We start from the raw sequence: 8,126 nt of genomic DNA on the forward strand, positions 1-8,126 counted from the left end.
CCAAAACAATTTTAAGTAAACTGCTGCTTAACCAAGAGATGTACAAGTAGATATAAACATTACACACAAGACTATTTCCCTAGTCACAAATAAATTATGTTGATTCTTGAACACAATTTTTCTGAAGCATCAAACATACTCGTTTATTTTCAAAAGGACGCCATCTGTGGCCACAGAACACCTACCCCCGAGACTGGCCCACCGTCTTTTTCCCCAGCTGAACTGCAGGTAAGCCTGTGAGGACAGGCGTGTCAGCTGGCACCAGGGACGTGCCACACCAATACCCACCAAGACAGCACGCTCGGCACTGTGGCTTCTGACGGCTCCTCACTGCCCATGTCCAACTGCCATGAGCGGGTCCGTACTGTGTCGGGCACCGGTTGAGCTCTAGGGGACACTGCAGGAGCCCTTATTCTCCCTTGGGAGACCTGAGGCCCAGCCTGAGTACCCATCTGGGATTACACACCACACACCATCTAGGGTTACACATAGCGGTGGCGAGGAGGCAGCGACAAGGCAAGACCCATCAGAGACGCTCCAGGCTGCCTTGTTCGTCACTCCAGGTAAGTAGAAATTTCTGCATCAAAAAATGTTTGCGTATTTTTAAGAAAGGCATTGGCTGACTTGCCTTCCACAGCCGCTGTACCCCTGCCATTCTGACCAGTACCTGCAGCCTCACATCTTCCCAGCCCTCAGAAACCATTATTAACCTGGTCTGAGTTTCCCCACCAATTCCATGAGGCCTGATGGGCCGTCTGCGCCAATGAAGCCACGCGTCTTCTCGTGGCCAGGGCCATCTGCACACGCGTCCTGTAACTGCCTGTCTACAGCACTTGCCCATTTTCCACCTCCCTGTTGGCTTTTCCCAACGTTTCTGACCAAATCTCACAGCGGCTTTACTGGCAGCCCTGGCAGCCAAGCTCTACCCATTTCTCTCCAGTGTCTCCTCCACCCTGGGGTGCCCCGTGGCGTCATCCATCGCCAGGGCCGGAAACGGTGCTAAGCCAGTCAGAAGACAAAGCTGGGAGCAGGTCAAGGCTGGACCGACTCAGGGGAATTTGAGCGCAGCCCCGGGAGCTGCTGGTCTGCTGCTCCCAAGGGCGCAGGGGCACAGACAGACACAAACCTACCAGACGGCAGTCACAGAGACTGTCCCCTAGTACAGTGAGAAAGGGGACCTGGTCTAATGAGGATGCCTAGGCCATTCCACCCCCGAGTGTGTCAGTCTGGGGATCTGCATTTTGAACACGCACCTCAGGGAACTGACAGAAACATTCATCTAGAATGTTGAACCCTAAGGCGCCTGCCCACTCACCAGGATGAACTCTGACAACCGCACCAAATTCACAAACCACTGACCGGTTACCGCACACCCAGTAAGTGCCAGTACTGGGTGTCCTAACGTAGCCTTCCCCTCAGGAGAGGCCTGCGCCCGTGACACGGGTCACTGCAAGTGACCACGGACGAGTTCACTGACGTTCCTTTAAGCAGTCCTTCCACTGCAGGAAAGGACTGTGGTCGAAAGCTTCGGTTCATCTGAGCAGCTATGCGCTGGAGTCGAGAGAAGTTTCTGTGCCCACTGCACAGGTGCCCACCCAGGGCGCAGGGCTCCTCCTTCCCCAGTGTGCAGATTACTAACAACCGCCCCTCTCTCACTGCTATGGGCCCAAGCACCCCCATCCACACGTCTACAGACACGAGAACGACCGGGGCTGTAAGCACACACAGTGCCCGGGTGCCCTTCAGGGGCTGGGGGCTCCCGCCCGCACTTCCCCCGCTGACACTGCGGCCCCGCCGAAACACAAGTCTGCTCTCCACAGCTAATCAGCTACGCAGCGGCCCCTCTGCCATTACTCCACAGGCGAATGAAAACATTGTCTGCACTTACATGTTTCATAACCATTAAGTTCTTGACAGTAGAATTCTGGGTAAAATAAACCTACATCACCCTTGCTAAGTTGCTGAGATTTTCCTTTCATTACCAAGAGGAAAAAAGTGCACAGATTTCCCAGCAAAACTGCCTTTACTAACTTATATTCCTGTATATCACTGAAAAGGTGCTAGAAAGCTCCCCTTCAGGTTCCCAAAGCAGCCTCTGGGTGACCTTCAAACACTCGCGTTATTCACTTTAGACTTTCTCTGACCAATCTCTGCTTCTCTACTACTTGGGTAATTAAGTTTCTCTAAGACTACAGCCCCTTAAACCAAATCCATACTCCTTATCAACTGCATGGAAGCCAGCACGCAGACCAAAGCTCTAGCTACAAACATTCTTGCTCCAAAAAACGGTGTTAATTAAATGGAACCGGAATATCCTAGGACACCACTAAAGCCGTACAAATTTAACTCTCCACCCCCCACCCAAAAAAAGAAAGCTGCAGGCAGAAATGATCCCTAAGGGGTAAGACAAAGAAAGAAGAGGTGGGACGGGAAGCACGGGCCTCCCTCCGTCACCGGCCTCCCTTCGTCCACAGGGGCGAGTGACTTCAGAGGTGCCCGTCCCTCTGCCCGGGGAGCTCCCAGGAGCCGTAACCACACATCACCCAAAGGTGCACCTACGTGTGACCCCCCAGAGTCGGCTCCAAAAAGCCAAGTTCTATGCTCAGCTCAACTGGTACCTTTAAGTCACAAAACTGATTGTAGTGATTTTCTCAAGGGAATTTCTAAGTCATTACACACGCCCGGGTTCTTAAGGAAACTTCAAGAGTACGACATACACGCCAAACATGATTGTTACACACATCACCCTTCACGGCCTTACAGGTTCTCCCCAAACTTCTCAAACTGCGTGTGTGGGCTTGGACACCCCCATATCCTGAGGCCCTTGGCTACGCTGTATCCCAAAACTGGGTCACCCACACAAATAAGGTGTTACTGGACGTAACTGACCATCTTTCCACCACGAGAACATCCTCAAGTATCTATCTAGAATCTAAGAAACCTTGTTCTGCTTGCAGAAAAACTCAAAAAAAAAACTTTGCTCCTTTCTAATCCATGAGACTCTCCTGAAAATGGAGCTGAAAGGGGATAAAAAGTTCTTCTTCCAGAACGCCTTTCATTATTATCTACCCAAAGGTTGTTATTCATTACACGTTGTTTTAGGTAACATTAATTTGAGAGGTCGTATGTCCATTGAAGACATTCCCTATCTTTAGCTTAAGAAAACAGCAAATGAAAAAATAATTTCTATTGACCTCGAAAAGGAGCAAATTTAAGTAAAATGTTTTTTAAATGTTTAATTGATGTTGTGCCATCAAACTAATGTGCGGCAATACTATTTGCTTAATGGAATGGAAGCAGGCAAGAAGTTTAAAAAGAAATGATAAACCTGGAGAAGTGTAGTGTCTCACTTGTCCTTTCATTATCTGATGAATTCCCAGAACACACACATAGGTAGGGGAGAAACAAACACAGATGTGAACTGTCATTCCTTATCAGATCTACTTATATATTCTCTTCTGACCCAACACTCTCAGTGTCGCTGAAACAAACAAGGAAAGTTATTTCCTCCAGGGCTCAAGATCCAGACCATTCTTTCAACTGGCAAGCGTCACCTAGGTTCCAATTCAACCCGTATTTTCTGAGCACCCTGGGTCGGGGACAATGCTATGGGCACGAAGAAACACAAGTAAGATTCAAGGCGTACCCTGGAGGGACGCACAGGGTTGCCAGCACACACACACAAGGGAAACTCTAAATGCCCGTGGTGGTAAAAGTCCGAGGGAAGTTTTAAAGGGCACAAATCACACAATGCCCAAGAAAATCACCCCGCCAAAGGCAGCCGAGGCTTGCAACTGACCTTCAAAAGCATAAAACGTAATAGCTAAGACATGGAAGCAATCTAGATGTCTATCGCTAAATGAGTCAAGATGTGGTACATATACACAACGGACTATTACTCAACCATAATAAAGAATGAAATCTTGCCATTTGTGGCATAAATGGACCTAAAGAGTATTATCTTAAGTGAAATAAGTCAAAGACAAACTGCCTGACTTCACTTATGTATAGAATCTAAAAAACAAATGAATAAACAGAAACAGACCCATAGATACAGAACTGATGGTTGGGGGGGGACAAAAAGAACCCTAAAATACCTCGAGTATTTGTACGTACGAATAGCCCCACTGCCTTACAACCATAAGCAATGGTGGCCATCGTTTTTCATTTAGAAAGGACAAAAACTTCCTCACAAACTCTGGATAACGTAAAAATTTTAAGAGAAAACCAAGCCATACCTAGGTAAGATATAGCTTTTGAAAAAAGGTACAAAGGATATAAAGAGACAACCTACTCTGCTTTGATATATGATGCAAACCTTAGAAACGTAACTACTCTCACTTTTTTTTTCAGGGCACAGCTCACAGTGGCCCATGCAGGCATAGAACAGGCAACCTTGGTGCTACCAGCACCACACTCCAACCAACTGAGGTAACCGGCCACTCCTTAACTACTTTTACAGAAATTAATTTTCCCTACCTTAAAAATAAGGTTTTTTAAAATGTACTTCTTCCTTAGGTAGGATGTTAAAATAAAAAGAGGTCAACTGTGATTTTTTTTAAAGTCCTCCTAAACATACAAAGTTTGGAAAAACCTTATATTCAAAATATAAATCCTCACATTTTTACTACCTGACTTATCCAGTAAGTCATTTCTCCAAGTAGACCTTAAAATTGTCTTTTGTTTCCTACATTATCATTTCTAGGACTATTCTTTTCTTCACCGACTTCAGTTTTCTTCTCATTTACCTCCCTTTTTTCGAGTTTCAAGTTCTCTCAAATTCTACTCATCAAAGAGAAACTACACTTGTTCAATCTTTTTACTGATCCCACTCTAATTCACTAATAAGCCTGCAGTTACCAGCCTTTCACCAGGAGGTGGTGTCCCGGACAAATTTAAATCTAACCACTTTTAATACCATCCTAAATTCTAGAATCACTTCCAAGGAAATGAGAAGACAAAAAGAAATAAACTTTTTTTAATCGATAGCACCTCAACTCCAAACACAAAGGCGTAGCGTATCCACTGACTCCTTACCAGCAGCCATCAGACGTGACGTGCTGGCCAGCTGGGCTAGCTGGCAAGCTCAGCGGCTGGGCTGACCTTTACCTCTAGCATGCAGGCAGGGGCACTCAGTGTCTCCCCAGTGGAAGGAAACCAGTCACACACACTAAGGTGACATGGTCAGGATTACACTGCAATCCCAAAAAAGCTGAACTAAAAATAATGTGCCAAATTTGAAAGTGCTCTCTAAAATTGTAAAAAATACATAGACCATCCCACCACAAACCTGGTTTTCTCGTTTGCTAGGATGTAAGCTGCCAGTGCTGGTAAAGGGCACAATTATTTGCTTGAAACTCTCCAAAATCAGAGTTATTACAAGAGGAAATGTTTGTTCTTGGTTGTCCCCTTGGTTCTCCCACTTAAAAATAATGGGCTTGCTCAGAGGAAAGGCATTGTGTGCACTTAGCTGCAGGCCATGGGACTTGAACCGCCTGTCCATAAATTTAGTCTTCCGAGTGTCACTCCAACTCTACTCCCCACCTGGCGGCCAGTACCTTTCTGTCCTGCAGCCAGAAACGCCTCCCAAGTCTACCCCTTTCAAATCCAAAACAAATGTGAAATACCGATATTCTTAAGAGTGCTGAACTCATCTCCAATTCTTTAAAGGCTCTTCAATTCCCAGCTTGCACCACGCTAAGCCTAGGTAGGCATATTCCAAAAACCAACTTCTCAACCCCATTTGTTCTCCTCCTACTTCCTGTCAAGTCATCCACACCTACAAACCACTACACCAAACCAATTTAGTCCCCAAATTCAGATTCCGCATAACCCAAAAATTCCACAGCTCATCAGACAGGATGCATAAACAGCACCCACCTTTTCATTCCACACCATACAAGTCCTAACCCCAAAGAACAGGTGAAGACTCTTACTGGAAACAAGAAAAGTTTGCATTAACCTTCCCAAAGAACCAGGGCCGGGGCAGACTGGGGAGATGGGGGCGACGGCAGTACATAATTCCTTCCAGCTACCACTAAAGCGTCTTCCACATTCACAATTATTAGGATAAGGGCGATTAAAGATTACGAACAATCAGCAAATAAGTTCAAATGGTTGAGGGTTTATTTTTCCCTTTTGGTCATTTTGGTCTAACCTTTCTACTAAATCAAATCCATCGCCTTAAAAGACTGTAGCCATAAAAATCTTACAACGAACCTACAACTGAAACAGAAACTCTGAAAACTGCAGGGAGCACCGCTCAGCCCACTCTTCTAGTGGCGTGATCCTTCCCCCGCGGCCACGTCCTTCCTGCAGTTTCTGGGAGAGAAGAGAGTCGGCACCGAGTTTCCGTCTCTGACCACGACAACCCCCACTACCTGCGAAAACCTTTTCCGAGACGCTAGTTTGCCATTTGCACTTCTTGCATGCTTTCCACACTTGGGCAAAAGGATCAACACTTCAGCTACACAAACCGCGGAACACCTTGAAGTAAAACAAAGCAAGTGGCTTTCTAAGTTAAGCTGCAAGCCAGGCATGTCGCTCATCAACCAACTTTGGAAAAATCTGCGGCGAGTCGTGGACGCGCGCCCTGTGCTCGGCGCCGCGACGCCACCTACCTGTTCTGCTTCGGGGCGGCCCACGAGGGCTTACGACGGCGCCAAGACCGACCAGCCTCTCAGGCCGCAGGCCGCGGCCGCTGGGAGCGGGACACGCCGAGCGAGCGAGCTCGGCCCGCGCCGGCGGGCCCGGGGAAGGGGCCCGGGGAGGCCGCCCGCCCGCCGCCCCGGCCGCACCCAACCGCCGGCGGGGCCGGGAAGAGACCCCCGAGGAGGGGGTGGCAGCGACGCGCCCCCGCCCCGCCCCACAGCACGGCCCGGCCCGGCGCCCGCCCTAGAGCCCCGGCCCCACTCCAGGCCCCAGCCCGCCGGCCCCGGCCCGCGGCCCCGCACCAGGCCCCCGGCCCGACCCCCACACGCTGCCGCCCGGGCGGCTCTCACCGAGGACGCGGGACCGGCAGCGGGAAGGCGCGGCGGGGTGGCGGCCCGGTCTCCTCGGCTCCTGCGCGGCGGCGCTGGTGACGGCGGCGGCTCCTCGCGCTTTCCTTTCTCCTTTTCTCCAACAACAAACAGGAAGTGCGTCACGCGGCGGCGCGTCCACTTCCGCCCAGTCGACGCTGCGCATGCGCCCCGCCCGCCCCCGCCTTCCCGAAGGTTCTGGGCGGCCGGGCCGAGCGCCGCGGGCCGAGCGCTGGTTCCGCGGCCCCGCACCCCGGGAGCGCGGGGGACGGGCACGCGGCTTCGAGCCGGTCGTCCGAGTTGTGCTGCCCCGGGCGTTAGGTTAGCGCGACTTGGATGTTCTGCCGCCTCCGCGCCTCTAGTGTCCCCACGGGTTCCGCGCGGGCGGTCCGCGCGGCGCGGGCGGGGGTGTGGTCGGACGACACGACCCCTGGCCCTGGAGAGGAGGCGGCGCCCTGGAAGCGGTCACCGGCCCCGGGAGGTCAGAGGGTGCTTGGCGGCCTCCGCGCGAAGGTCTCGGTGTCCGGCTCCTGCCCCGGCGTCTGCTGTCGCCCTTCGTGACCCCGAGCACGCTCGTGGGCGGCCTTCTCCCTTCCGGGAGGAAGTGTCCTGCCCGCTGCACGCACGCGGAGGGCTGCCATGTGCTGGGGCCGGGCCCTGACTCGGCCACCTTCTCGTCTAACAGCCCTTGCCGAGTTCTCGCTCATCTAAGCCCTTGACATACTTGGGGTGAAGACGCTGAACACCCCTTGTGTATAAAGGCTGACAATAACCTCATTCTCGGCGTCTGGGACCCAGAAGGAGCCATGGTTCTAATTTTCCCTACTTCAAAAGATTGCTCCCTACGGTGTACGCCTACAACTAGTACAACAACGTGTGTCAACCACAATTGCAAGCAACATTTTACACATTGCTTTATATTGTGTCTATTCATTTCTTGGGTTTCTTAAACACTCACTGTGTTACAGCACATAGTTTTTGACCACATAGCAAAAATTAAAAAAAAAGATTGTTTACCTGATCCTCTTTCGTGTAGTCGGTTTGATAAATGACTGCTGAAAAGTAAGGAATAACCATATTTGGTCTCAGTATGGACATCTCATGCTA

The 8,126-nt window shown here is 50.4% G+C and overlaps 1 protein-coding gene across 1 annotated transcript in view; it reads right to left on the reverse strand.

The window, feature by feature from the left end:
* Nucleotides 1–7,154, reverse strand: part of DNAJB6 (DnaJ heat shock protein family (Hsp40) member B6) — a 47,409-nt gene extending 40,255 nt beyond the window's left edge. Inside the window, exon 1 of the mRNA XM_033098769.1 lies at nucleotides 7,002–7,154. The gene's annotated coding sequence lies outside the window, so the exon portion shown is untranslated. The remainder of the gene's footprint in view (nucleotides 1–7,001) is intronic.
* Nucleotides 7,155–8,126: the final 972 nt, after the last annotated feature.

This window comes from Rhinolophus ferrumequinum, chromosome 26, assembly GCF_004115265.2.
Source record: "Rhinolophus ferrumequinum isolate MPI-CBG mRhiFer1 chromosome 26, mRhiFer1_v1.p, whole genome shotgun sequence".
Taxonomy (NCBI): domain Eukaryota; kingdom Metazoa; phylum Chordata; class Mammalia; order Chiroptera; family Rhinolophidae; genus Rhinolophus; species Rhinolophus ferrumequinum.